General features: G+C 32.0%; 1 long non-coding RNA gene across 1 annotated transcript; it reads right to left on the bottom strand.

The window, feature by feature from the left end:
* Nucleotides 1-2,289: 2,289 nt before the first annotated feature.
* Nucleotides 2,290-3,987, bottom strand: LOC145038504 (uncharacterized). The gene is made up of 2 exons (XR_013679407.1): nt 3,745-3,987; nt 2,290-3,397 (listed from the first exon to the last, which is right to left on the bottom strand). It is a non-coding gene; the product is annotated as an uncharacterized LOC145038504 (long non-coding RNA).
* Between the last annotated feature and the right edge of the window lie 4,856 nt (nt 3,988-8,843).

The following is an 8,843-nucleotide window of genomic DNA, read 5'->3' as shown; positions in this document are numbered from 1 at the left end:
TCAGCTTACTTTTATATTTTATTTTTAATATATTTTTTTTGTTAAATGCAGAAATAGAAACAAACTTTTCTTGATTTGTGTAATATAGCATCATACTTCTATTTCTTTTTATTATTGTATTTTCAGTATGTTTTTTTCTTAAAAATCAGCCAATTTATAACTATACTTCATATAATGTTCTTATTAAGATGTTAGACTTGAAAATCTATATCCATGTTTTATTATTAACATTGTTTATTGTGTATACAGTATTCACATGGTACAGTATGAACAGTTAAGTGGCAGAGGTAGCAAGAGTGTTTTGTAGTTTATAGTGTAGAAGAGATGATTAATCAAGGAAACTCGGGACACATATAGCCTCAACCAAAAGAGAAGCATGTTTTATTACTATAGTATTTCTCAAAATGTAATTTGTTTCCTTTATTAAAAGGGAAAATGACTCTTGAGGGTAATTAACTTTTGCATTTGTACTCATTTGGTCCCTTTTCTATTTTTTGTATTCAATATACCATCGAACTTGTTGTTGGTGTTTACCATAGCCCTTTTGACCGGCTTTTGACCTGTGATAGCCGGTCAAAGGGTTATGGTGAACACAAACAACAAGTTCGATGGTATATTGAGTACAAAAAAAAGGAAAGGGACCAAATGAGAACAAACGCAACAGTTGGTTACCCTCCTGATTCATTTTCTCTTTACTCATTTACAACAAATCCCACATCATCTCCTACTAATATTAATGACTTTATGAGATTCATTCTTGCTTCTCTTCAAAACATAACCTACGAAAGGACATTATTCATACATGTACAACTTTGTAATGCACTTGAATATTTATTAGGGGAATCTTGACTAAGCAGACGCATTTCATGACTACATTTACATTTCCAATCAAATGATTTATCGTATCATGGATTCTGGACAAGTCTACAAACGAGTGGAATCACAAGTGCTGTGATTTTGGAGTTTACTTAGCTTTAAGATCAAACTCATGGGATAAGATAAAACATCAATATGTACAATATTATGGTGATGTGTCTACAAAAACAGCATGATATTGTACATATTGATGTTGTATCTTATCCCATGAGTTCGATCTTAAAGCTAAGTAAACTCCAAAATCACAGCACTTGTGATTCCACTCGTTTGTAGACTTGTCTAGAATCCATGATACGATAAATCATTTGATTGCAAATGTAAATGTAGTCATGAAATGCGCCTACTTATTCAAGATTCCCCTAATAAATATTCAAGTGTATTACAAAGTTGTACATGTATGAATAATGTCATTTCGTAGGTTATGTTTTGAAGAGAAGCAAGAATGAATCTCATAAAGTCATTAATATTAGTAGGAGATGATGTGAGATTTGTTGTAAATGAGTAAAGAGAAAATGAATCAGGAGGGTAACCAACTGTTGCGTTTGTTCTCATTTGGTCCCTTTCCTTTTTTTTGTACTCAATATACCATCGAACTTGTTGTTTGTGTTCACCATAACCCTTTGACCGGCTATCACAGGTCAAAAGCCGGTCAAAAGGGCTATGGTAAACACTAACAACAAGTTCGATGGTATACTGAATACAAAAAAAAAAAAAGAGAGACCAAATGAGTACAAACTCAAAAGTTAATTACCCTCAAGAATCATTTTCCCTTATTAAAACTTTAGTTTTTTCAAGATAATGTAGTTTATAGTGTTGAAAATAATTTTATTCTCGGTTAATTTTTAAAACTTTAGTTTTTTTAATCTTTATTATGTTTATGACTCTTTATTTAAAAGAAAATAGTAGTTCTATAAACTTTATTAGCGATACAATTATGAAAGCTTTCAACCATATCTGAAGTGGTTGTTTTATTTTTATAATTAATTTAGTATTTAATTATACAATATCATTTTTCATTAATTCACAAATAAAAATTGTCTCACATATCTAGAAGAAAAAATTTATATGTTTATTTGAATCAACGATTATAATTTTATATAAATAAAAAAACATAAAACTCTTAAGTAATAATTTATTTAAAATAATTGCTTAATAATTCTGAGTTTTTACTATAAAAAATTAATTATTTTTGTAGCCGTTCCCACAAGTTATATCCTAATTCAAAATAATCACAAAATGATATTTGACAAATTGAATGAGAGTGTGATATGTGGTAAAAAAAACATTCATTTATTAAAGTAGAAGCACTGAACACCCTTCACTTAATCACTTGATAACATGTTCAACTTACATCATAAGACAAACAAAACAATGACTCTAGATATTTAAATAAAACAATGGTGGTTCTCAATATCTTGAAAAAAATTGTTCCAACATATGCAAAGATAAAAACAAAGACATGAGTGCTAACAAGTCTATCACTAATCTATGAGATTAACATTCAAACAATCATGGGGAAAGTACCACATCTCTTCATAATAGAACGTATCTTTCCTAATGTTCTTAGTGTCAGCCCACGACTCCGGTTTAAAAACAGCAACACGCTCCAAGCTAGAAAAGAATGCATATTCTTCTCTTGTCTTTTCATGGTGCACCCAAATCATTTTACCAAAATCTAGTTCATGTAAATAGTACAATTCTCGTGAAATATAGTGCACCACATAAAGCTATTCACCCCAACTTACAAACATCGGAATATATCTTTTATTCCGTGACAGAAAATTCTTTGTTTTGAGAAAAGTCAGGTTGGGATGTGGATGGAGTCTCATTTCAAATAATTGATATACATCTCTTGTCTTTTTATTGCCGATTAGGGTATATATCTTCCCCTTAAAAGCGTGTAAATCAATGATGCGGAATGTGGAGGAAAAGGAGACTTGATTCCATTCTCCTTTACCCGCTATTGAAATCCATATTTTACTCGCATAACGCTCTAAAATAACCAACAACCACCCAGATACTAAAGGTGAAAAGACCAGAATAGCCCTGACTCTTGAATATGGAAAATAATCAACAGCGAAGGGGACACAAGGGAAATGAAGTCGATGCCTTGTGATAGGATTCACAAGCCAGAAGTCTTTGGTTTTCCTCCCAAACAAGATTACATAACCACAAGTTAATCCAACACACTCCCTAGCAGCAGAATGGGGAAGGAGGGTTTTGAACTTTCTTCCTTCAAAGTCCTTTAAGTGGAAGGTTTTCTTATAAGCACGAGGAGATATACACATGGACATGGGTGGAGATATACCTATGGACAGAGGTGGTTTGGATGCCATAAACTTCTTCCGGTTAGAGAGTGCCAAAGATCTCCATGACTTGCAAACTCCACTGAATGCAACAAAATCAACGACTCCAAGTTTCATCATAACTAAATAAAGCACATCATGGTTAAGATCTGACCATGGCACATCATAAGTTTGGTTTCTAGTTGTAGTCATTGTCTTACCCATTGTTACTACATCTGCAAAAGAAGAATAAATATTCAAGATCTTGGTAAATACAAATTCTACATGAGATTATATATAGATGCTGTACTTCTCAAATGGCCGATATTTTACAGGATGTTGCAAGCAAAAAAAAAGGAAAACAAACACAAGGATAACAAGATCCTGAAGTGAAAGTAAACACAGAATGTATACAGAATATAACAAATTTAGTATTTGGAAATTATATATCAACGGCATGGTAAAAATGTTCTTGATGAACTAATAAGTGTTGAATGTTTACCACTAAACAAAAGATAATCAAGTAATCAAACATACGAAGTTAAATTAATAATACAGAAATAAAAGCGTTTAGAAGAATTACCGGAGTGTTGGAGGTTTACAATTTCGGTAGAGGAATCGGCTCGATTTTGAATTTATAGGTTTAAAAGTTAATCGGTATAAGTAGAAGTCCAAAACTACTGTTGTTTCCATAATAATGGCAATCGCTGGTAGAGGATTTTGTTTCCTCCTTTGCTAAGTTAGTAATTTTGGTAATGTTTCCATAACGATGGAAATCGCCGACTATATCTCCTGCTACTTCGCAATTGTTGAATGTTGATCGTCATATCCTATTTCCTTGGGCACGGGCCGCAATAGGTCCTATTTATATTGTAAATTTGGGCAGTTCGTCATGGGCCCAGGCTGGAACAACTCAGTACTATCAACTCAAAAGATTTAATTGAAACAAAATTTACAAAAATTCTCTATGTGGTATTCATTCTTTTTAACGTTTGGTTCAAACCTTGATTTTTTTCGGAATGGTGGTTCTTTTGGCCTAATTTGAATGCATAAATAGTCCTTCGGTAAACTAAAATGACTGTAATGCCCTCATGTATTTATTTTTCATTTTTCTTTCATTTTTTTAATTTAATATATAATTATCAATTTTAATAATTAATAAATAAAGAAAAGGCTCTCTCTCTCTCTCTCTCTCTCTCTCTCTCTCTCTCTCTCTCTCTCTCTCTCTCTCTCTCTCTCTCTCTCTCTCTCTCTCTCTCTCTCTCCGAATTATTACATTCGTCTCACCTTCCCCCAAAATTCACCACACTAACACACCTCCTCCTGTAAACCAACGCCACAATCAATCAATCGACTATAACTCAAAACTACAAAAATGGTCCCTGTGGTATTCATTTTTTCTAAGGTTTGGTCCAAACCTCTATTTTTTGGATTAGTAGTACTTTTGGTCTAGTTTCAATGTGTATTTGATCATTCGGCAAATTGAAATAATTGTAATGCCCCTCAAGTATTTATTTTTCATTTTTCTTTCATTTTTTAATTTAATATATATATATATATATATATATATATATATATATATATATATATATATATATATGTATCGATTTTAATAATTATTAAATAAATAGAGGTCTCTCTCTTTCTCTCTCCCCCCATCTCCCTCTCTCTCTCTCTCTCTCTCCCCCCCCCCCCCCCGAATTATCACCTTCGTCTCACCCTCCCCAAAAATTCACCATACTAACCCACCTCCTCCTGTAAACCAACGCCACTATCAATCAATCGACTCTAACTCACATCCTCTCCTTTCCCTCTCCATCATGTTTTTACATCTTTAGATTTGACTCTAACTCACATCCTCTCCTTTCCCTTACCCTTTTATCCGTACAATCCATTAAATCCATCTACAGACCTAAAAATCCCTCCTAAGAATCATTACTATGTTCCCCCAAATCTTACATCTACCAACACCTTGAATATAATTATGAGTCTCATTATGAGTTAATTAGGACTTGAAACGATTTCAACTTGATAACTTTGGGTGAATGTTTTGTGTATGACGAAAAGTAAGTGAAACAAGGGTGAAGATGAAAGGAAGCAAGAGATAGGTCGATGAGTTTTTTGGATCTAGAACCTTTGTTGATTGATTTTGGATATGGAATCATGTGTTTTTTTTATCCAGTTATAGCATGTTGGAATTGGAAATGAGGACTGAACATGGTAGAACGGGGGTAGGGAAATAGAATTCCGACCACCACACTCTGACGCCGCTTCATCCACTCTCCAATCTCCTACACCACCGAATGAAAATGATGGTTTGACATGGTTGCAACCAACAAATCTAACCAAGAACAAAATGTGCATGAGAATGGCGTATATATATATATATATATATATATATATATATATATATATATGTGTGTGTGTGTGTGTGTATATATGTGTATGTGTGTGTGTGTGAGAGAGAGAGTGAGAGAGAGAGAGAGTGGTTTAAGATTGTCCCTAAACCGATAGTCGTTGGGAAGAATTTGGAGTTCATCTTCTCAATTTAGAGTTCATCAGTGGGTGATGGTGCAGGAGAATGGTGTATACGAGAGAGAGAGAGAGAGAGGGAGAAAGAGAGAGAGAGAGGGGGTGAGCCCTCTTTTTAATTATTAATTATTAATATATATATATATATATATATATATATATATATATATATATATATATATACATATATTAAATTAAAAAATGCAATAAAAATAAAAAATAAATACATGAAGGACACTAAAATCATTTCATATTAAAGAGGGACCAGATAAGCATTGAAACTAGGCCAAAATGACCAATCTAAAAAAGTTTAGACCAAACCTAAAAAAAATGCATACTACAGGGATCATTTTTGTAGTTTTGTCAAACAAAATTGGTATTCTTATATATTAAATGATGATATTTTTAGGAATAATAAACTTACCTGGTTTTTGGCAAAAATAGTCCTCTGATTATGTGTTTGTGTTCAAATCCATCTTTAGGTTATTTAATGTTAGTATCCATATTTTATGCAGACACGTGTTGGGAATAGTTCCGGTTTCCCGATTATTTTGTGTTCAAATCCGTCTTAAGGTGCAATTTTTGTTTTTTAAAACAAACATATAAAAATAATAAACTTTTTACATCCTATGATGAAAATGAATATGTAAAAAATAGGAATTAAATTTTTTTTTTTACAGTCATTCTTAACCTGTCGCATCCGACCCCCGCAACGCGGGGGTTCCCCACCTAGTTTAAACCATTCAGGATCAATCTAGTTTTCTTTTGGTCTTTGATCAGAGAATTTAAGTTCATACTCGTTCTTGTTTTAGATGATTTTTTTTTTTACTCTTTTTCCACTTTTATATTAGTTTGGTCCATAGTCTTCGCATTTTTTTCTTGTATTTGGGTTTTCTTAATTAGGTTTTGCTTTTAGTGATATACTAATTTGAGACTCATGTAATGCGTTTATTCAAAAAAATAAACAAACATAAAGATCTCATCAATTTAGAAAATTCATATTTATAAGATTAAAGTAAAATATTTAATTATTAAAATTGAAGTGTTTATTTATCTTTTAAATATAAATAAATAAACAACTAAAACAACTAAATTAAATTTAGAAGTTTAGAAATTATAAGAAAAGTTACATTAATGAATTGGAGATATATTTATTATTACATTTATTGCATTTAAGTATTATATGGAGTTTTAAAAAATGAAAAAAAAAAAAAAAAAAAAAAAAAAAAACAAAATGATACATGTATATAATTTAATTTAAAGTTATCACAAAATGGCACGTTGCATAATGCATAAATAATAACAAGTGGCAAAATTATTTTCATTTACTATTGATGATTGTGAAATTTCTTCATGTATCGTTTTTGTACAAAAATAATAATTAACGGCTTGTAGTGTAAGGTACAGTAATGACTTTCAACAAAATTTATACAATGAAAATGACTACTTTTAACCAAATAACCTTAAGTTAGGATTCTACTAAGGCCTAGGCCACTTTTATCACTTTTATTATTATTATTATTATTATTATTATTATTATTATTATTATTATTATTATTATTATTATTATTATTCATTTTCATTAATTTAAACAAGATTGGTTTAAGTCTTTAGACTTTATCACAAATCCATTTATGATCAACGCTGCATGACGAACTCACGTGTCATTTAAACCCATGAGAACAATATTTTAAGTAAAAGTTGGTAATTAGGACTTGAAAGTCATTTACTCATAATGTAAATCCAAAGTTCTACATGACAATTTAACCCATGTTTTCTAATATTTAAATTATCTACCTAGATTTATCTAAACCTATATTTGAATGAGCAAAATGTCATTAATTCACCACAACTTTAACTTATTTGTAGGTACATGCACATATTATCAACCAAAATGTTGTTAATATACGTATTCTCAAAACATGAATATTAAACAATCATTGTCACCCAATGATTTTAAGCAAATGATTAATAAATGTTAGGCTATTAGCTTAAAAAGGCCAAAGCGGATAGAAAACCAAAGTGAAAAGCATGTGAAAGACTAATAAGAATGAAGGAAATGTGAGGAGTATCAGACAAGAAGCAAATATGTTTGAAGTTTGTGGGGTGCCTCAATGATCGTTTTTAGCTTGTATCTTATTAGTAGTTCTAAAAACATTGGTTAACCGGGTTTTTAGCTATTCAAGACTAAGAGTGATTGTTATGCAAAAGTGGAGACTGGGATTGCCGATCTAAAAAAATGGAGACTAGGACTATTAATCTGGATCGCCTTGGACGTCTTGTGAAGAAATCAAGCCATCAATCAAGCATGGAGACTAGGATTTCATCTGGAAGGGTTGGAGGCTCAAGAGAATGCCCTAAACCTTGAGTTTAGGTGCTTAAATATGGAATAAACCTTGAAAATCATCGCTTGGGTTACATCTTCTTCCACGTCATGGAATCCCTCTTGTCACGTCGTGGCGGCCATCTGATGTGCGTTTCATGCATTTGTCATCCCACATCCTGGTGATCCATTCACCACGTCGTGGCGTTACGTTTTTCCCAAAAACCTTCCTTTGATCCTTCTAAGCCTGATCTAAAATAGGAAACCGGGTGTTACATAAACCCCTTTTATCCTACATCTTATCATCCAGTAAGCACGGAAACATAAGAGATATGGTGAGTTGATAACCTAGCTTCACATAGCTGCTTTGCTGACCAATAACCTCTTATTCTGATTTGTTTTAGTAGGAGGCAGTTTTTGAAGTTGATCAATGAGCACCTCTGTTACACCCATCTCTTTTGTTGTAGATTGCATTAGTTTTTTAGCCCACTCATGCCTCGTGTTTAGTTTGCAACGTTCTTCCTGAATTTTAGGGTTTGAGACATTGGCGGTGTTAACCATCATGTTGTTCTTGCTAACAGGGGAAGACGACGCCATTTTTTGAACTGGAGAAGTTAGGTTAGATAATTAGAATGTGATTTTGGAAAAAAAAACATTCACTTATATAGTGATATCGATATAATGTAGACATGTGAAGAAACATATGATTACAACTGACAACGGAGTAGAATCTCCAAAGCCTTTGCATTGAATCAAACAATGGAAATTAAATTTGATTATCATTTTCAAGAGAACCACATAATTTCACTAATTATTATGTAACGCCT

This window comes from Lactuca saligna, chromosome 4 (assembly GCF_052625555.1).
Source record: "Lactuca saligna cultivar CGN05327 chromosome 4, ASM5262555v1, whole genome shotgun sequence".
In the NCBI taxonomy this organism is placed as follows: Eukaryota; Viridiplantae; Streptophyta; class Magnoliopsida; order Asterales; family Asteraceae; genus Lactuca; species Lactuca saligna.
This window is presented reverse-complemented; position numbering and strand designations above follow the sequence as displayed.